The sequence below is a fragment of the Triticum aestivum genome, chromosome 2D (genome assembly GCF_018294505.1).
Source record: "Triticum aestivum cultivar Chinese Spring chromosome 2D, IWGSC CS RefSeq v2.1, whole genome shotgun sequence".
Classification (NCBI taxonomy): domain Eukaryota; kingdom Viridiplantae; phylum Streptophyta; class Magnoliopsida; order Poales; family Poaceae; genus Triticum; species Triticum aestivum.
In genome coordinates this window covers 574,636,401-574,658,804 of record NC_057799.1, presented here as the reverse complement: position 1 = coordinate 574,658,804, position 22,404 = coordinate 574,636,401, and positions in this window count along the sequence as shown.

The following is a 22,404-nucleotide window of genomic DNA, read 5'->3' as shown; positions in this document are numbered from 1 at the left end:
CATCCCTTCAACGCAAACGGTTGTTTTGGATGACCCGTGTGGAACCACGTACAAACAATTTGGTAAGATTTGGCAATCCACGTACAAACAAATATGAAGCTAAAAATCACTAGCAGTATCTAATTTTTGCAACTAAAATTCAGTAATTAAGCATATATTTCATTCATAGATTAAGCAGTCATTCTTAATTTATACAAATAGTTCAACTCGACAGCTGAACCGACCAAACTTTTTGCCAATTGTTGCCAACCACGTACTGAAATAGCTAGTTCAACTATATATACTAGCTAAATTTAAGTACGTTGTACAGTTCCACCACATCTATAGTCAGATGAACTGAACAAAATAGCCCCTAAATACTACTACTGCGAAGGGGCTTTGTACTACTTCCGGCTGCCTCTCCTCTGCCGAGCGCTCTCAGTAAGAGGCGGCGGAGGAGGAGCCTACCGACGAGCTGGGCAACTGCAATGTGGTGCCTGCCGCTAATGCAGCTTCAGCGATGCTCGCCTCGAACGCCCTTTGCCGCTCCAGATGACCCCTCTTGATGCGGTGGTTCTCCTCGTAGACCTCCTGATTCCTCGCCTCTGAGGCGGTGTGTGCCGCTGCCACTTCGGTGTTAAGGCTCTTTACATGCTCGACGAGGCGCTCCTCCGCCTCCCGCAGGAACTCGGTGTAGCGAGCAAGGTCGTTGTCGCACGTGCGGGCATCCACCTCTGCCTCCCGCCTTCGGGCAGCAGTGGCGGAGCGGGTGATGACCCCGGCGGTCGACGGTGGGCTGGCGGCCACGGCGGCCGACGACGGGGTGGTGCCCATGACCACCATCTCCCGCCATCGGGCCGCAGTGGCGGAGCGGGTGATGGCCACAGTGGCCGGCAGTGGGGTGGCGGCCACGATGGCCATCTGCCGCCTTCGGGCCGCGACGGAGGAGCGGGCGATGGCCCTGGCTTTCGACGGTGGTGTGGCGGCAACGGCGACCGGCAATAGCTGCCGACGGGCACCAGCGGCGGAGCGTGTGGTGGGTGTTCCGCGCACACCCAACAGGGATGCCACACGCACTACACTACGCCAGGGACCGCGCCGCCGCCGTGGTGTAGCCTCCCAGCTGGAGCTGTCCTCTGATGACGGCGGAGTGGCTGAGCGACGACGGACCGGTGCCATTGGCGAATGTGGGAGAAGCAGACGAGATAATCTGCAGGGATGGAGGGGAAAATGCGACGCAGGACTCGCCAGCCGTGAGGGTTTTAATAGCAGGCCGGTAAGCATTGGGATTTTGGGGGATTTCACTGAGTCAGGCGGGAAGCTTGCCTGGGAACCTGAGAGGTTGCGTGGGAACGGGCTCACCGATGATTCATTGGTGCCACCGTTTGGCAAAACGAACGCCCCCGCGCACTGCGCAAGCTTGCGTTGTAAGCCGTCTGCGGCAGTGGGGTGACAAGACGTGCGAGAGGAGGCCGAAAGGCCACGTACACATACGTTTTATAAAAAACGTTTGTGATTTAATTACCTACTATACCACCGTCCTGGTTTATAAGTATGATTTAACTAATAAAATACGAATGCATGTCACCAAAGATTATCTAGTTGGATTTGTATTTGAACATAGTTTCCAATTATATAATTTTTAAAACATGCATTAACATTTTGTTGGTTAAATTTGAGGGCAAAGTATGGCACGGAATATAAAGGAGACTATAGACTAGACGGAGGTGGTACCACACGGCCGCTCTCTATGCAGCGACGCAACTGTCTGCCGGCTTGTAGGCGACCATTTCCTGTGTCTTCAACTGCTCCATGCGTGTGGTTGCTTGCGGTTTAGGCGGCCGCGGCGCGCTCTGTTCGCGTCCTGCCGCGCACGCTCTGCTCTCGTGTCCCTCCGGATGCTCTGCCCTCGTCCCTCCACGCGCGCTGCTAATGTTTTGGGCCGGCGCACGACCATGCACGTTCATGTGCAAGCGGTTGCGCCAGGCGCGGCTCGGCGATGCAGTTACCCGCTGCAAAAACTGCCATGCGGACGCTCCGAGAATCCATGCTGTCTGGCCCCCTTTTATTCCCGAGGCCATTTACCTTCATCTCTCGTCTCACACGACACAATAAGCACACCCACGAGGACACAAACAGAAAGGACATCCATCGGTTCCAATGGCGCTCCCCGTGGCTCCGATGGCGCTCCGAGCGGCCGACGACGACAACGGCGAGCAGTTTACCACGCATCACGTAGTGGACACCCACGTGAGGGGGAAGGCCCTCTCGGTGGTGTACACGAACAATCCGGTCTCGGTGGAGAGCTCCATCCAAACTCTGGAGCAGTTCCTTGCCGAGGACAAGTACCGAGTGGTCAGCTTCGACCTCGAGTACACCATCGCTCGTGCCGGGCACGATCAGAAGGTTGTCGTCACCCAGTTGTGCGTGCGACATGACGTCCTCGTCTACCACTTCCACCTTGCCACAAGGCCTTGCGAGCGTTTCTCCAGGTTCATCAAGAGCTCCGACTACAGTTTCGCTACGGTGGACACCACCAACGATCTAAAAGCGCTCAAGGTTTCAGACTTGAAATGCCCGAATCTTGTCAACATCCAGCACCGCTACAAGGTCTGGGGCACCGACAAAAGCAAACTGAACTCCCTGGTTGACCTCGCCTCGGCCATCATCGACCCCTACTACGCGAAGATGAAGCAAGAGAGCAATAAGGACAAGAACGCCTGGCACAGTGTGTGGCATAAGAGACTGGATGAACAACATGTCAAGTATGCGGCCATGGACGCGTACACAAGCTACGAGATGTACAGGCGGATCGTTGACATGAGGAACTGTCTTCTTCCTGACCCAGACGAGGGATTGAGCCACATAGCAGTGACGGGACCGTCACAAGAAGTAGATGACTAGATGATCATTTCTCCTACTTTAGAATGCATGCAATTGTTTATTGAGGTGTGTGCGAATGATCTGTATAGTCACTTATGTAATTGGATGTTTATTTCAGTTATATATATACATGTTATTCTACTATAGACAGATCAATTCACACGGCTTATTAGCAGCAATCGTCTGTGTTATTATTGGTCTTCGCACACATTTCAGATTACGGACCTGTTTGCCGCGTATCACACACATCTTGTTCAGTTGAACCATTTCCATTGTGTTGCCTAATCACACACAGTTCATCCCAGTGAACCGTATGCTGTATATCGCACACGCCTTCATCTGGCTGCCCATTTCTTTTGTGCCTCCTCATCCCAAACAGTTAATTGAGCTGAACCGTATGCCCCGCATCGCACACGCAACTAAATTCTGAACCATGTTTGATGCATCTGTCATCGCAAACGTTTTGCACCTTTTTTGACGGGTTTTTTACAGCACCGTTTGCAATTATGGCATCGCACACAGTTTCTTCAAAGGGTCTCTGATCGTAGTGTCGCATTTGGACCATCCTGCAGTAGTGTATGTTATGGCATTCAACTCGCGGATTCCCGCGGTGATATTGGGGTAATCTATGCATAGGGGTTGATGCACGTTTTTCTCCGACGAAAACTTCGGGATCTCTTTATAGTTCTTTGTGTGGATTGAGTATTATGAATATGAATTTGCTTCGGTGTTATTCTAGTACGAACTCTAGGATAGATCGAACGGAAAAAATAGCTTTGTGTTATTTTAGTACGAACTCTTGATTAGATCGAACGGAAAGAATAGCTTTGGGGTGGTCTCATACCCTACAAACAATATCTATCTTTTGTACTCCGCTAATAGGAACTCGAGAGTGATTCTTTATTACACTTTGACGGATAATCATATGATCCAACTATGTTAGCATCGTTGAGAGATTGCACTAGCGAAAGTATGGACCCTAGGCCTTGTTTTCAAGCATTGCAACACCGTTTTTGTGTCCGTTTACTAATTGCTACCTTACTGTTTTTATTTATTCAGATTATAAAAATATATTTCTACCATCAATATTACACTTTTATCACCATCTCTTCGTCGAACTAGTGCACCTATACAATTTGCCATTGTATTGGGTGTGTTGGGGACACAAGAGATTTCTTCTATTTGGTTGCAGGGTTGTTTGAGAGATACCATCTTCATCCTACGCCTCCCACAGATTGATAAACCTTAGGTCATCCACTTGAGGGAAAATTGCTACTGTCCTACAAAACTCTGCGCTTGGAGGCCCAACACGAGTCTACAAGAATAAAGTTGCATAGTAGACATCACCCATCAAAATATTATATGCCAAAATTGTTGACGTTGGAAAAGGAAGACAAAGTAATGATTTATGTTTGTTCATACTCACATAGAAGTTATATTGTCATAGATCCTTCAACATGTGGTGCTTGCCCCCCATCTTTGCTAGCCAAAAATTCCGCACCAAGTAGAGATACTACTTGTGCATCCAAAAACCCTTAAACCCAAATCTTATTTTCAAGAGTCCACCACACCTACCTATGGATCGAGTAAGATCCTTCAAGTAAGTTGTCATCGGTGAAATAAGGCAATAAAAATTGCTTCTAAAAGTGCGAGATCATTTAGTGTAAGAGAAAATTGAGCGTTGTACAAACTTGTGATGGCAAAGAATAAAAGCGACAGACTGCATAATAAAGGTTGCCATCATAAGGGGCAATATAACGTGATGTTCTTTTGCACTAAGGGATTGAGCATACAAACAAATAAGCGCATGGCAACCTCTGCTTCCCTCTGCGAAGGGCCTATCTTTTACTTTTATGTGTTTACTTTTATGCATGAGTCAAAGTTCTTCTCTCTATTCCTTTTTATTTTCTCTTTTGGCAAGCATCATGTGGTGAGGAAAGATCTAGGCACATATATATAGTTGGATATGGATAGCATGAGTTATTATTGTTGACATCACCCTCGAGGTGAGTATGTTGGGAGGTGAAACTATAAGCCCCTATCTTTCTATGTGTCTGGTTGAAAGGTTTTGCTCATGTGTATGCGGTGAGTGGTAGCAATCATAGAAGACTATATTATGGTTGAGTATGTGGACTTGCCTAAAGGCTCCGATACGTGACCCTTCCTGAAAAGATGATGAATTGTAGTTACAAACTTGACTGAGAACATAGTTTGTTGGTTTCCTATAGAGTTTACGCTTTATACATCGATATTGTGATGAATTGTTACTTATTCATGAGAAGTCTATGATAAAAGTCTTATATTTAAGTTTGTTGCTGTTATAATAATATACATGATGCTTCTATGTCCGTATTTTGTTTTTATCGACACCTCTTTCTCTAAGCATGTGGACATGTTTTTTGATTTCAGTTTTCGCTTGAGGACAAGCTAGGTCTAAGCTTGGGGGAGTTGATACGTCCATTTTGCATCATGTTTTCCTACTGTTATTTATATTTTTTAGAATAATAGTGCTTTTGGAGTAATTTAATTCCTTTTCTCTCATAATATGCAAGGTTCACACAAGAGGGAGAATTCCGGCAGTTGGAAATCTGGACCTGAAAAAGCTATGTCAGGCCACCTATTCTGCACAACTCCAAATGACCTCAAACTTCACGGGGAATTTTTATGGAATATATAAGAAATATTGGAGCCAATAAGTACCAGAGGGGGCCCACCAGGTGGGCACAACCCACCTGGGCGCGCCAGGGAGCCCAGACGCGCCCTGGTGGGTTGTGCTCCCCTCGGCCCATCTCCGGTGCCCATCTTCTGGTATATAAGTCATTTTGACCTAGAAAAAACCAGGAGAGGACTTTCGGGACGGAGCACCGCCGTCTCGAGGTGGAACTTGGGCAGGAGCACTTTTGCCCTTCGGTGGAGCGATTCTGCCGACGGAACTTCCCTCCTGGAGGGGGAAATCATCGTCGTCATCATCACCAACAACTCTCCCATCTTGGGGAGGGCAATCTTCATCAACATCTTAAACAACACCATCTCCTCTCAAACCCTAGTTCATCTCTTGTGTTCAATCTTTGTACCGGAACCTCAGATTGGTACATGTGGATGACTAGTAGTGTTGATTACATCTTGTAGTTGATTACTATATGGTTTATTTGGTGGAAGATTATGTTCAGATCCATTATGCTATTTAATAACCCTCTGATCTTGAGCATGTTTAGCACTTGTGAGTATTTACTTTTGTTCTTGAGGTCACGGAAGAAATCATGTTGCAAGTAATCATGTGAACTTAATATGTGTTCGATATTTTGATGATATGTATTTTGTTATTCCCTTAGTGGTGTCATGTGAACGTTGACTACATGACACTTCACCATATTTGGGCCTAAGGGAATGCATTGTGGAGTAGTTATTAGATGATGGGTTGCGAGAGTGATAGAAGCTTAAACTCTAGTTTATGCGCTATTCCGTAAGGGACCGATTGGATCCAAAAATTTAATGCTATGGTTAGAATTTATTCTTAATACTTTTCTCGTAGTTGCGGATGCTTGCGAGGGGTTTAATCATAAGTAGGAGGTTTGTTCAAGTAAGAATAGCACCTAAGCACCGGTCCACCCACATATCAAATTATCAAAGTAGCGAACACAAATCAAACCAACATGATGAAAGTGACTAGATGAAATTCCCGTGTACCCTCAAGAACGCTTTGCTTATTATAAGAGACCGCTTTGGCCTGTCCTTTGCCTCAAAATGATTTGGCTACCTTGCTGCACTTTTGTTACTATTATCGTTACTTGCTCGTTACAAATTATCTTGCTATCAAACTACTCTGTTACTTACAATTTCGGCAGTTGTAGACAATACCTTATTGAAAACCGCTTGTCATTTCCTTCTGCTCCTCGATGGGTTCGACACTCTTTCTTATCGAAAAGACTAGGATCGATTCCCTATAATTGTGGGTCATCAGGGGTGCTGGGGAAACTGATTTTGGCGCGAACGGGAACAGGCCCACCGAGTCAGCGACACGCTGCTTCGTCGTCCTCATCGCCTCGGTTCCCTTGAGAATCAATGCCAAGGCTGTCGCGCCGGTCAGCCTTCCATTGATGCCTCACGGGCGGCACGGCGAAGGCGCCGCGACGCACATCCCGGCCGCTCCCGCCACGCGGCACCCGGCGGGCAGCTTCTCACCGCCCCGCTTCGGCTATAAAAGCCAACCTCCCCGCCGGTGAATGCCAGAGTCGCCACAACTCGCCACCTCTCTCGCCTCGTCTCGCCACAGAAGCCACTCTCCCCCTCTTCCCCTCGCCGACGAGCAATGGCCGAGCGTTACCCAGGAGACGCAGGGGCGGCGAACGGCTTCGGCCGACGCCATTTGTGCGAGGATGAGGCGTGCCTCCTCTATGAGGCCGACTACCCGGCGCCCCCAGACAAGCGGGTGCCGGGCACATGGAGGCTGAGCGCCGGCGGCGTCCCAGTGCCCCCAGTGCCCACCGGGCTGAACAACGCGCCGAGATCGCGCGCATCCATTCGTCGCTGTCGGAGGCACAGCGGAACGAGCCGAGGTACGCCCCCGACAGCCACACGTTGTGGACGATGTACTTCGACCGCCGCCACGCCGACCAGGTCGCCTCCACAAATGGCGCCATCCCCCGTGGCCGCCTCAACACAGACGGGCGGCGCGAATGGTGGGGCGTGACCGGCCGCACCCTCGAAGCCGCCCTCGACCACATCGAGACCTGCAACACTCCGCACCTCGAGTACATGGTGCCCCCGTCGTTCTCTCGCCGCCGCGTTTGTTCCTGGACGCCGCGGCGAATGGAGGCGCCGACCTCCTCGTCGTCGGGTTCCGGTTCGCTCTCCTCCGGGTCGCCGGCGCTCCACCCCGTCAAGCCGGAGCCGCAGGAGACGTCGCTTGGGCGCCGCACCCGCAGGGGCGCCCTTTTCATCAACGAGGGCGGCCGCCCCTCCCCTCGTTCCCTCCGCCTTGTCCGGCCGAAGACCGAGCCGGGGTTGCTCCCCGTCAAGAAGGAGCATGGGGAGATGGCCGCCGACGACGAGAACGCCCTAAAGTGGGCGAAGGCAGACTACGTCCGCGAGCAGGTGGAGCGCCAACGCCAGGCCTACGAGGAGAACAAAACTCGGCGCCACGGACGCGATGAGGGCGGCGTCGTCTTCCTCGATAGCGACGATGAGGAGGACGCGCCCGGCGACCCTGGTCAGGGGTGCAGCAGGGACGGCGGTGGCTCCGGCGGGACGCAAGGCGGCGGCAACGACAACGACGGCGGCGGCGACTACACCCAGTTCTATAGGCTCGTCGGCATGTAGAAGGCGGGTGGCGGCAGCGGTGTAGTAGGGCTAGTTTTCTGTTTTTGTACAAATTTGAATGAAATCGCCGAGTTTGTGAAATGTTTGTACAAATTTGAATCAAATCGCCAAGTTTGCGTCGTGTTTGTGTCGTGTTTGCGTCGATTTGGCGGCGACTGGGAACACAATTGCCCCCACGCCAAAATTAAACGCCGGTTCGGCCCCAGACGGCGCTTTTTGGCGTCCTGGGGGGCTGAATGGCTGGAGATGCTCTTAGCAAGCTTCAAGAGTTCTGTTGTTAGGAAAATTGGTAGAGAGAGCAATGGAGCGGGAGATATTTTCCTTTTGACAAGTGTGCTGACTAGTATTCTTGATGTACAATAGCTCTTACCCGAAAGAAAACATTGTTTTCCCTAAAAAGAATTTCCTCTAACAATTCCACCCCTTGATAACCCCTTCGCCAACTAAAAAGAAAAAAGATAACCCCTTTGACTGGGTGTGGAACAGGTAGCGCCGCCACTGAAGCACCAGCCGGAATCGACGCCAGAATGGCTTGGACGGCCGCGGCCTCCCTGTGCTACCGCCTCGTCCGCGTGTCCCCCGTCCGTCGCCTCGTCGCTTTTATGTGTACTCAGTGGGTGCACTTCTGGCCGAGAGAGAAGTGATGAGCAGAGAGTCAATGTGACAGTTCATGGCGGGCCGCTGGCTAAAAGTAGAGAAGGTAGGAAAATGTAACATCCCAAATTTTCAATTTGGAATGTTATACATAGATCATCATTGCATATCATGTTTTATTGCATTTTGACAAATCCTCGATAAATCCTAAGCAACTCAAGGACCCTCGGAGAGAGTTGGGGATTTTCTCAAATTTTCTTATTTGATTTTTCAAACGAGGATTGGGATTTTTAATTATTTTTCTCTCCGGAAAAATATTTCATTTTTAAGATAAACGAGAGGAGAAAATATGACTTCTCCAAAACAATTGAAATACTGGAGGAAAAATGTTAAAAACATTATTTGGAATTTATTTGGATTTATTTGCAATTTTTATTGCATTTAAAAAATATGCATGTTTCAAAATATTTATTTTTGATTTTAAAAATGTTCACCCTATTCTAGATTTTCTAACAAGACGGGGAAAATTTATTTCGTATTTTTCTGATTTTTATTTATTTTTCTATGCAATTTTCTTCGCGGAACTTATTTAAAAAAAAAAGAACGCGCTTGCCCGACTGGGCTGAGGCCCAGCCGAAGCCAGGCCGGCCCGCCCCGTCGCCTTCCTCCTCCCGCACGCCGACGCGCCGCCGGAGTCCGCCGCCCGCACGCCTCCCGAGCCCGACCCCTTCCCCAAGCCTCCTAGCACCCCCCTTGCTATATATAGCCCCCCCTCCGTTTTCGCCGCCACCATCGCCGGAGGAGCCGCCGCCGCCGCCGCATCTAGCCACGCCGCCGCCCGCCTTTTGCCTCGCCGCCCGCCGCCGGGAGCCCCCGAGCCGGAGCCCCCTCGTCGCCAGAGCCTCCGCCCCCGAGCCCCGCTCCCCGCCGCCGAGCCGCGCCCGCCGGAGCCCTCGCCGGAGCGAGCCCCGTCGAGGTACTGCCGCCGCCGTTCCCGTCGTGTTGACCGGTTTTCTAAAAAAAAACCTTTTGTTTAAAAAAAAACCCTAGATCGGTTTTTTTCGATTTTCTTATTTTACGAGCGTTCACCGAACCGTTCGTTTTAACGAACGCATTCGTCGGTTTTTCTCTGTTAACGAACGTCCGTTATTTAACCGTTCGTCCGTTTTTCTTTTCCGTCGGATTTTCTCGTTATTTTCTCAGATTCGATTTCTGATCGAAATTTCGAATCTGTTTAACTTCTCGCTCGTTTATCGGAATCAGGTGATTCAAGCGCCTAGAGTTTCGTCTCGAAATTCTCTTTCCGTTTAACCTACTCAAACAAGTTTTTGCTACAGTAAAATTTGACCTAGACCCAGATTAGCAAACGAAGTTTCTTTCTTCCGCCGTTTGACTTTCGTTGCTTCTTTCGAGTTGATTCTTTTTGCAAACCGGAGTTCTTAAGTTGAACTTTCTGGTTGGATCTTTCATTCGAGTTTTACATGTGCATTAGTTGAGTACTGATTGTATGCTTGTTTGTTTGCGATAGAGTACCCGGAGTGTGCCGCTTGTTACTTCGAATCGTTAGGTTTTGCGGATCATCAGCAAGGCAAGTAACACTTTGATCATACCCCGTTCATACCCAGTTTTTATTGCATTAGATCTTTTCCTCAAACACATTGCATGATTAGGATCTAATTAAACTGTGGGTATTGGGAAGTAGCTGAGGTAGTACCTATTACCTGTTTTATTCATCAAACCCTTGGGAGTTACTTCTACGTTGATATTATATCGCCATGCTATGCGTAGACGTGGATTGGGTTTGAGAGATATTCATGACAGATGTGAGTGTTTAATAATGGTTCAACTTAAGGTGGCAACTAAAACTCACATCTGGGTGGATTGAGGCACCTGGAGAACCCAGTGTGTCTGTATGTATAAGGTCCGCCACCCAGGCTCAAAGGGATCATAAGATATTCATGCTAGAAACTTCCGTGTGCAGCCGCAAGCTATTATGGGCTCTAGCATAGCTGAGTAGGTTACAGGATCTCTTGAAGAGGTGGACTAGCAGATGTAGGGGAAAGTAGGTGTACCGGTCCATCCAGAGTAGAGAGTGACTGTTTCTGAAAGACTGTGTCTCGGTCATCCGTTTCTCAAACATCATGCAGTGCGAGAATCAAGCGGAGGCGATCGAGTCTTGTGGGAAAAGTGCACAAACCTCTGCAGAGTGTACAAACTGATCATGATTAGCCGTGTCCCCGGTTATGGACAACTTGAGTATCTAGTACCTGGATTATCATTTGAATCTCATCACCATGATACTTATAATTAATTTTGTTGGGTTTAATCACGTTCTTAATTGGGATTGAGATGCTGTCAACCATCTCAATGTTTCACAACCACCATGATAGTTAAATAAAATTTATTCCTTTGCAGTAGGATAAAATTGGCTTTTCGCAAAAACTGTAACCATAGAGCCTTTCCACCAGCCATACATGCATATAGTATAGCATTATCATTGTTCATTGTTTCTATGTGTTACATTGCCAGCATATTCTATGTGCTGACCCGTTTTCGGGCTGCAACGTTTCATGTTGCAGACTTTTCAGACGACGAGTAAGGTGCCTTAGGTCGTGGTCTTATACTCAGTGATGCCGCTGGAGTTGATGGACTCACTTATCTTCCAAGTCTTCCGCTGTTATCGTTTTAGATGGCCTTAAGCCATATTTATCATACTTAATCTCTTCGGAGATATTCGATGTAATAAGTGTGTGATTGCTACTCTGTTATAAATCATCCATTTGTACTGTGCGTGTCAGCATTACTGATCCAGGGATGACACTGGTGCACAGCAGCACAGGCCATTTGAGGTCTTGTCGCTACAAAGTTGGTATCAGAGCAGCACAGGCCGTTTGAGGTCTGGTCGCTACAAAGTTGGTATCAGAGCACACGCTGACTGTAAGACACGACCACTAAGTTTAAAGCCCTAGAAAACTTCTCTCTTCTCATTTCTGACTCCTCTCCACTTTCTACTCTTTTAGGAATGGCGAATGAAAGGAGCAAGTTCATGCAAGCCGACGAAGACACGCCATTTGGACGACACCTGAAGGAAGTCACCAAGTACTTGAACATAGGAATACCAAGCGTCACCGGAACCTGCAACGCTACCTTACCTGAAGAGGAGAGCTGGAAGATTCAAGTTATCATTCCAGGAAGGACGTTCGCACCAATTACGAAACCCATGAGATTGCTTTTCGAAGCACCAACTTGGAGTTTAGGGAAGAGCATGGCCGCACATATCACCATGGGACGCATTGGAGAAGTCTACCACCAGGAGCTTAAGGATACGATTTATCAAATTTGTGGACGTCGAGACGCGCAATGGGAGATGATCAAGACCAAGAAGGATGGATCAATTGCAACTTTCATCCAGGAACAGAACCAACATATTCGTCGCCAGGAGAACCAGATGTGCACGGACAAGGAAGAACTAAAGAAGGCATTTACGAAGATCAAGGAACTCCAAGAAGAACTCAAGACTACACGCGAAGATTATTTGGAGGAAATCAACGCACTTGTCGGGAAGATTGACGATCTGGAGAAGAAGATTGGAGCATCCGTGGGAAATCCAGTACCAGAAGCAGAAGTCGACGAATGCACTTGTCCGGATAACTACACCATCATTGACGACACCGACTCGGAACCAAGTGAAGACGAATGGATTGATGAAGCTGGAGCAGACATCATGGAGTCTTCAACGGATCAGAATTTTTAGTAGCCCACCATACCAGTAGTAGTTTTACCTCCATTCAGTACTATAGTTCAAGCACTTTGTAACGCTAGTTAGATCGATTGTTTTGTCTTGTTTGGATTGATTGAGTGATATTGATTGAATTTGTCTCATGAGCATATGGGTAGTGTTTTCTATCTAGACCTCATTCTATTCTTAATTCTCATCTTTTCTAAACCCATCAGATGCCTCCGAGACGCGACACCGGATTTGTTTTCCCGCCAGAGATCACATAGTTGATTCAGCAACAGAATGCCTTGATGCAAGTGTTAGTTCAGAACAAAGGCAACAACAACAACAACCCACCGCCACCACCACCTGTTGATCACTTAGCCCGTTTCCTAAGGTTAAATCCGCCGGTGTTTTCCAGTAGCACCGAGCCGATTGTTGCAGATGATTGGCTCCGCAAAGTTGGAAGGGAGTTGACCACTGCAGGATGCACAGATGCGGAAAGAGTGCGTTTCGCCGCACATCAGCTTGATGGACCCGCAGCATCATGGTGGGAGAATTACACAGCCACGCACCCTATTGACACTGTCACATGGGACCAGTTTCAGCAAGCTTTCCGTACAGCTCATGTTTCAGCAGGAGCTATGGCTATGAAGAAACGTGAGTTTCGTAACCTACGCCAAGGAGGACGCACCGTAGGCCAGTATGTGGAAGATTTCAGTAAGTTAGCACGTTATGCACCAGATGACGTTTCTACGGATGCAGCCAAGCAGGAGAAGTTTCTGGAAGGATTGAATGACGAGCTAAGTATACAGTTGATGGTAGCAACCTTCAACAACTACCAGGAGCTGGTAGATAGAGCTCTCATGATAGAAGGGAAGCAACAACAGATTGAAAACCGCAAGAGGAAGTATGGACAAGGAAAGTATAATTCTGGAGCCCAGCAGAAGCCACGATTTACCCCGAAGCCGGGAGGACAGTTTCAGCATACCCATGGAGGAGGTAGTTCGCACAACCATAATGGCTCCAAGAATGGTAATGGGAATGGAGGAGGAAACGGACAGAACCGCACCAACCCATCTACCCCAACCAAGAGAGATCTAAGTCACATTACTTGTTTCAAGTGCCAGAAGACGGGACATTATGCTACTGATTGTCCCGAAGCCCAAAATGGAAATGGCAATGGAAGCTCTGGGAAGAAGCCGAACCCGTTCAACAAAGGACATGTGAACCACGTGAGCGTGGAGGAGATTGAAGCTCAGCCTGATGCAGTAATAGGTAAGTTTTTGGTTAAGTCATTTACTGCAACCGTTCTTTTCGATACTGGTGCATCGCATTCATACATATCAAGGGGATTCATAGACAAGTTTAAGATGTCCACCCAAGTTCTCAAAAGCCCCATGTTAGTAACCTCGCCAGGAGCAGAGTATATGGCCACCCAAGGATGTTTTCAGATACCATTGGCCATGGGAAGGCATGTTCTCCCCACAGACCTCATTGTTTTGGAATCGCAAGGTTTGGATGTGATTCTGGGAATGGATTGGCTATCGTTGTATGGAGGAAACATCGATTGTGCCAGCAAGACTATTTTGCTTACCACCCCGGAAGGAAAAAGGATCAAGTATGTATCCAGGCATATGCCGAAGAGGACTCAAGTAAATTCCTTATCGGGAGTTGTATAGGAGGAAGTACCAGTGGTGAAGGATTATCCGGATGTATTTCCAGAAGAGTTGCCAGGCATGCCACCAGATAGAGACATTGAGTTCTTGATTGAACTTTTGCCAGGCACAGGGCCAATATCTAAGAGACCGTACAGGATGCCCGCAAAGGATTTGGAGGAAATTAAGAAGCAGATCAAGGAGTTACTGGATAAAGGCTATATTCGCCCAAGTTCGTCACCTTGGGGATCACCAGTACTTCTAGTGGAGAAGAAAGATGGATCACTAAGGATGGTTGTTGATTACCGAGGATTGAATGAAGTGACCATCAAAAACAAGTACCCGCTGCCGATGATCAATGATTTGTTTGACCGCCTGCAAGGAGCTAAAGTATTTTCCAAGATCGATCTACGATCGGGATACCATCAGTTAAAGATTCGAGAGCAGGATATACCCAAGACAGCATTTACCACCAGATATGGATTGTATGAGTATACCGTTATGTCATTTGGACTGACTAGCGCACCGGCCTATTTCATGAACCTGATGAACAAAGTGTTTATGGAGTTTTTGGATAAGTTCATCGTGGTGTTCATTGATGATATTTTAATCTTTTCCAAGCATGAAGAAGAGAATGAGGAGCATTTGCGATTGGTACTTGAGAAGCTCGGAGAACATCAGCTATATGCCAAGTTCAGCAAATGTGAGTTTTGGTTGAAGGAAGTGGGATTCCTTGGACATGTTATTTCCGGAGAAGGAATAGCAGTAGACCCTGCCAAGGTTGACACAGTGACAAGTTGGGAATCACCCATGACAGTTGGAGAAATCCGGAGTTTTCTTGGACTCGCAGGATACTACCGGAGATTTATCGAAATTTCTCAAGGATTGCTAAGCCCATGACTGAGCTATTGAAGAAGGACACCAAATTTAATTGGACTGAGGATGTGAAGCTAGTTTCCAGGAGTTGAAGAAACGATTGGTTACCTCACCCGTGTTGATTCTGCCAGATCAACGCAAGGACTATGAAGTTTATTGCGACGCTTCTCGTCGAGGACTTGGAGCAGTGCTTATGCAGGAAGGAAGAGTTGTTTCGTATGCTTCACGACAACTTAAACCCCATGAGAAAAATTATGCTACGCATGATTGGAATTAGCAGCCGTGGTGCATGCATTGAAGACATGGAGACATTTTCTCATCGGAAACCATTGTGAGGTGTACACGGATCACAAGAGTTTGAAGTACATTTTCACGCAGAAGGAGTTAAACCTCAGACAGAGGAGATGGTTGGAGCTCATCAAAGACTATGATATGAGATTGCATTATCACCCCGGAAAGGCTAACGTAGTAGCAGACGCGTTGAGCCGCAAGAGTCATATCAGCACCCTCATGACAGGAGAATTACCTCAGGAGTTAGCCGAGGACCTTCGCGAGCTATGCTTGGAGATAGTCCCTAGAGGCTATTTAGCGACATTGGAGATTCAGTCTACCTTGATGGAAAAGATCAGAGAAGCTCAGAAGACAGATAAGGAGATTGAAGAGATAAAGGAGAAGTTGAGCAAAGGAAAAGCCAAGGGATTTCGTGAAGATGAGCACGATACCTTATGGTTTGAAGACCGTGTATATGTACCAAATGATCCGGAGATCAGGAAGTTGATTTTGCAAGAAGCCCATGATTCACCGTACTCGATTCACCCAGGGAATACCAAGATGTATTTGGATTTGAAGAATATTTTCTGGTGGACCGGAATGAAGAAGGATATTGCGGAGTATGTAGCAGTTTGTGATGTATGTCAGAGAGTGAAGGCAGAGCATCAGAAGCCAGCAGGATTGCTGCAGCCATTGCCGATACCCAAATGGAAGTGGGATAAAATAGGCATGGATTTTATCACAGGATTACCAAAGACTCGTTCAGGCTATGACTCGATATGGGTTGTAGTCGACCGTTTGACGAAAGTGGCTCATTTCATTCCAGTAAAGACCACTTACACCAGTGCTAAGTTGGCTAAGATATACATGACCAGGATCGTATGTTTGCATGGAGTTCCGAGGAACATTGTATCAGACAGAGGAACCCAATTTACCTCGAAGTTTTGGAAGCAGTTACATGAAACATTGGGAACCAGGCTGGAATTTAGTACAACATTTCACCCACGGACAGATGGACAGACCGAGAGAGTCAACCAGATTTTGGAGGACATGTTGAGAGCATGTGCGCTAGATTATGGATCTAGTTGGGACGACAATTTGCCATATGCAGAGTTTTCATATAACAACAGTTATCAAACCAGTTTGAAGATGGCCCCTTTCGAAGCTTTGTACGGAAGGAGGTGCAGAACACCGTTGTTATGGGACGAAGTTGGAGACCGTCAGTTGTTTGGACCAGATTTGATTAAGGAGTCTGAACAGAAAGTGAAGTTGATTCGCGATAGGCTCAAGGTAGCCCAGTCCAGGCAGAAGAGCTATGTTGATTCTAAACGCAAGGAGACCGTTCATGAAGTCGGAGACAGAGTGTATCTTCGAGTATCACCACTTCGAGGAGTGAAGCGCTTTGGAGTTAAGGGAAAGTTAGCGCCTCGTTTTATCGGACCATACCGAGTGTTGGAACGTATGGGAGAAGTTGCCTACAAGCTTGAATTGCCCGAAGGATTGTCTGGAGTACATGATGTATTTCATGTTTCACAGTTGAAGAAGTGCCACGCAGAGATGGCTGAGATACCACTGAGAGATACTGTGCCACTGGAAGCGATTCAGTTGGAAAGTGATTTGACTTATGAGGAGAAACCTGTTAAGATTCTCGAGTATGCCAGCCGAGTTACCCGCAGCAAGGTTATCAAGTTTTGCAAAGTTCAGAGGAGTCACCACACAGAAGATGAGGCCACCTGGGAGCGAGAGGAAGATCTATAGAAAAACCACTCCCACCTGTTTTCTAGCCAACCCGAATCTCGAGGGCGAGATTCATCTTAAGGGGGGTAGGTTTGTAACATCCCAAATTTTCAATTGGAATGTTATACATAGATCATCATTGCATATCATGTTTTATTGCATTTTGACAAATCCTCGATAAATCCTAAGCAACTCAAGGACCCTCGGAGAGAGTTGGGGATTTTCTCGAATTTTCTTATTTGATTTTTCAAACGAGGATTGGGATTTTTAATTATTTTTCTCTCCGGAAAAATATTTCATTTTTAAGATAAACGAGAGGAGAAAATATGACTTCTCCAAAACAATTGAAATACTGGAGGAAAAATGTTAAAATCATTATTTGGAATTTATTTGGATTTTATTTGCAATTTTTATTGCATTTAAAAATATGCATGTTTAAAAATATTTATTTTTGATTTTAAAAATGTTCACCCTATTCTAGATTTTCTAACTAGACGGGGAAAATTTATTTCGTATTTTTCTGATTTTTATTTATTTTTCTATGCAATTTTCTTCGCGGAACTTATTTAAAAAAAAAAGAACGCGCTTGCCCGACTGGGCCGAGGCCCAGCCGAAGCCAGGCCGGCCCGCCCCGTCGCCTTCCTCCTCCCGCACGCCAACGCGCCGCCGGAGTCCGCCGCCCGCACGCCTCCGAGCCCGACCCCTTCCCCAAGCCTCCTAGCACCCCCCTTTGCTATATAGCCCCCCTCCGTTTTCGCCGCCACCATCGCCGGAGGAGCCGCCGCCGCCGCCGCATCTAGCCACGCCGCCGCCCGCCTTTTGCCTCGCCGCCCGCCGCCGGGAGCCCCCGAGCCGGAGCCCCCTCGCCGCCGGAGCCTCCGCCCCGAGCCCCGCTCCCCGCCGCCGAGCCGCGCCCGCCGGAGCCCTCGCCGGAGCGAGCCCCGTCGAGGTACTGCCGCCGCCGTTCCCGTCGTGTTGACCGGTTTTCTAAAAAAAACCTTTTGTTTAAAAAAAACCCTAGATCGGTTTTTTTTCGTTTTCTTATTTTACGAGCGTTCACCGAACCGTTCGTTTTAACGAACGCGTTCGTCGGTTTTTCTCTGTTAACGAACGTCCGTTATTTAACCGTTCGTCCGTTTTTCTTTTCCGTCGGATTTTCTCGTTATTTTCTCAGATTCGATTTCTGATCGAAATTTCGAATCTGTTTAACTTCTCGCTCGTTTATCGGAATCAGGTGATTCAAGCGCCTAGAGTTTCGTCTCGAAATTCTCTTTCCGTTTAACCTACTCAAACAAGTTTTTGCTACAGTAAAATTTGACCTAGACCCAGATTAGCAAACGAAGTTTCTTTCTTCCGCCGTTTGACTTTCGTTGCTTCTTTCGAGTTGATTCTTTTTGCAAACCGGAGTTCTTAAGTTGAACTTTCTGGTTGGATCTTTCATTCGAGTTTTACCATGTGCATTAGTTGAGTACTGATTGTATGCTTGTTTGTTTGCGATAGAGTACCCGGAGTGTGCCGCTTGTTACTTCGAATCGTTAGTTTTGCGGATCATCAGCAAGGCAAGTAACACTTTGATCATACCCCGTTCATACCCCAGTTTTTATTGCATTAGATCTTTTCCTCAAACACATTGCATGATTAGGATCTAATTAAACTGTGGGTATTGGGAAGTAGCTGAGGTAGTACCTATTACCTGTTTTATTCATCAAACCCTTGGGAGTTACTTCTACGTTGATATTATATCGCCATGCTATGCGTAGACGTGGATTGGGTTTGAGAGATATTCATGACAGATGTGAGTGTTTAATAATGGTTCAACTTAAGGTGGCAACTAAAACTCACATCTGGGTGGATTGAGGCACCTGGAGAACCCAGTGTGTCTGTATGTATAAGGTCCGCCACCCAGGCTCAAAGGGATCATAAGATATTTCATGCTAGAAACTTCCGTGTGCAGCCGCAAGCTATTATGGGCTCTAGCATAGCTGAGTAGGTTACAGGATCTCTTGAAGAGGTGGACTAGCAGATGTAGGGGAAAGTAGGTGTACCGGTCCATCCAGAGTAGAGAGTGACTGTTTCTGAAAGACTGTGTCTCGGTCATCCGTTTCTCAAACATCATGCAGTGCGAGAATCAAGCGGAGGCGATCGAGTCTTGTGGGAAAAGTGCACAAACCTCTGCAGAGTGTACAAACTGATCATGATTAGCCGTGTCCCCGGTTATGGACAACTTGAGTATCTAGTACCTGGATTATCATTTGAATCTCATCACCATGATACTTATAATTAATTTTGTTGGGTTTAATCACGTTCTTAATTGGGATTGAGATGCTGTCAACCATCTCAATGTTTCACAACCACCATGATAGTTAAATAAAATTTATTCCTTTGCAGTAGGATAAAATTGGCTTTTCGCAAAAACTGTAACCATAGAGCCTTTCCACCAGCCATACATGCATATAGTATAGCATTATCACTGTTCATTGTTTTCTATGTGTTACATTGCCAGCATATTCTATGTGCTGACCCGTTTTCGGGCTGCAACTTTTCATGTTGCAGACTTTTCGGACGACGAGTAAGGTGCCTTAGGTCGTGGTCTTATACTCAGTGATGCCGCTGGAGTTGATGGACTCACTTATCTTCCAAGTCTTCCGCTGTTATCGTTTTAGATGGCCTTAAGCCATATTTATCATACTTAATCTCTTCGGAGATATTCGATGTAATAAGTGTGTGATTGCTACTCTGTTATAAATCCTCCATTTGTACTATGCGTGTCAGCATTACTGATCCAGGGATGACACTGGTGCACAGCAGCACAGACCATTTGAGGTCTGGTCGCTACAGAAAATAAGGTTGTGGGCTATAAAAAAGATGTGGAATGGCTGAAAGGATACAAAAAAATAAAAGGAAAAAACTTGATGACGTGGCAGATTTGTTGAGGTCGATGGTTGCATGATGATTGCTGATGTGGATAGCTTGCATGTCAAGAGAAATAAGGTAGTGGGAGACTCCTCCTATTTAGATATAATATGAATGCCTTCGTCAGTTTCATGTGTACTCAGTGGCTACACTTCTGGCCAGGAGACAAGTGATGAGCAGAGAGTAAATGTGACAGTTCATGGGCGGGCCGGTGGCTAAATGTAGAGAAGGTAGAAAATAAGGTAGTGGGATATAAAAAAAGATGTGGAATGGCTGAAAGGATACCATAAAATAAAAGGAAAACACTTGATGACGTGGCAGATTTGTTGAGGTCGATGGTTGCATGATGATTGCTGATGTGAATAGCTTGCATGTCAAAAGAAATAAGGTAGTGGGGGACTCCTATTTAGATATAGTATGAATGTCTTCGTCAGTTTCATGTGTACTCAGTGGCTGCACTTTTGGCTAGGAGACAAGTGATGAGCAGAGAGTAAATGTGACAGTTCATGGGCGGGTCGGTGGCTAAAAGTAGAGAAGATAGGAAAAAAAGATAGTGGGATATAGAATAAGGTGTGGAATGGTTGAAAGGATACAGAAAAATGAAAGGAAAAAATGTGATGACATGGCAGATTTGTTGAGATGGATGGCTGCATGATGATTGCTGATGTAGATAGCTTGCATGTTAACAGAAATAAGGTAGTAGGTCCTCCTATTTAGATATAGTAGATCAGAGTTAACGTGGCAAAAATTCAGTCTAAAAAATGTCGAGTTCCACTTTATGGAAGTCTTCAAACATCCTAAATAGGTTATGCATCCTTGATTAGCTCCCGGAAAATGTTGCTAGAAAAAGAAAGGGATCCCATCAGGGCTCTAACAATATAGGATTCAAGAATAACTTTTTTAATTTCTTCCTCCAAAACGGGGCCAGGAGCACTGTTTTGGATTTTGTCCGGAATCTTCGAATTTCGTCCGGAATTCGCCCTTTTCGCCAGGGCCAGGTATGAGTATAGCCCGATCAAATCTTTCGGCCTTTGTAGAACTTCCAGCCCAACCCAAAGTAGCCCACGCACCTCTTTTTGGTATAAAAACTCAAGTTGAACCAGCCCCAACCCTAGTTCCACGTTTCCTCTCTTCGTTCCCTTCTGCGGCGGCTGTAGTCAACACAACCTCCGCCTCCGCCCAGCCTCCTCCTCCTCCAACACGGTAACACCCCACCTAGTCAAGGCTCAAGCACTCCTTCTCCTTCCCATGGAGGTTGTAGAGCGCGGCCGTGACAACGCCCGTGCATGAGGCGACCCTGTCGACGGCGGCCGTGGCGAGGCCACCTGAGGTCAAGGCTGCACTTGGGCGTCGACTGAGCCGGCGGCGCCGCCAAAAACATCGAGCGTGGCCACAATTTCTTTGATACAGTCTTGTTCTACCTAATTTCAAAAGGATTGACAAATTTCGGTCATTATCGCTCAAATTTCGGCCATTTTTCGTTCCAAATTTCAAATTTTGGTTTACTCTTTTCGTCCGGAATTCTCCTAAAATTTTCCGAAATGACGAATTTCCCCCATTTCACTAAGGTCCGGTAAAAAACAGAAAACAAAATCCAAAATCTTGTTCTTTTATTATTTCTCCACCACGAGCAGCTCATTCTCTGCCTAAGAGACTTTTTTCTCATTTCTTAATTTCTTTTTATTTTATTATTTCTCCACTGCGCATCGGCCCAGTCGCTTGCGCTTCCTTCCTCTTCCCCTTCCCTTGCATTTGCCTTTGCCATTTGCTACCTGCCGTTTGAGTTGCATCGGGGTTTTTCCATGGGGAGGTCGGGTAAAAGATCCGAACGTCCAGCCGACCTCATCAGCGTCCTCCCGGAGGATCTGCTTCTCCAGATCCTCGAGCATCTTGGCTCCGCCCGCGCCGCTGCGGGCACCAGCCTCCTCTCCCGCCGGTGGCGCGGCCTCTGGACCCGGCTCCCCAGCCTCACCCTCAGCCTCCACGACCTCCCGTTCGGCTCGATCCAGACTGCGCTCCACCGGGCCGCTCGTCCCGGTGTGTACATCTACCACCTCAACATCCGCGTCGCCGGCCAGGCCGGCATGATCGGCTCCGGGAGCTTCTCCTCGCTGCTCCTGAACGCTGCGAGTCTCTCGCCGGTGGAGCTGCGCCTCGCTCTCCCGCGGAACCTGCAAGTCTCCTGCATGGACGTGACACTGCCCAGCTTCCACCGCGCCACCTCCATGGATCTGCGCGCGCGGGCCCTCCACTTGACCGTGTTCGCAAAGCCACATGCGGTGAGCAATGGCTGCTATGTCCCCTTCCGCTCGCTGGAGAGGCTCTCCCTCTCGGGATGCCACATCGATCTGGCCACCTTCATCCCGTTCTGCCCGCGCCTGCGCGTGCTCCAGGTGAACACCACCGGTCTGATAGACATGGGCAACATTGCAATCCACTCCGCGTCGCTGGAGGAGC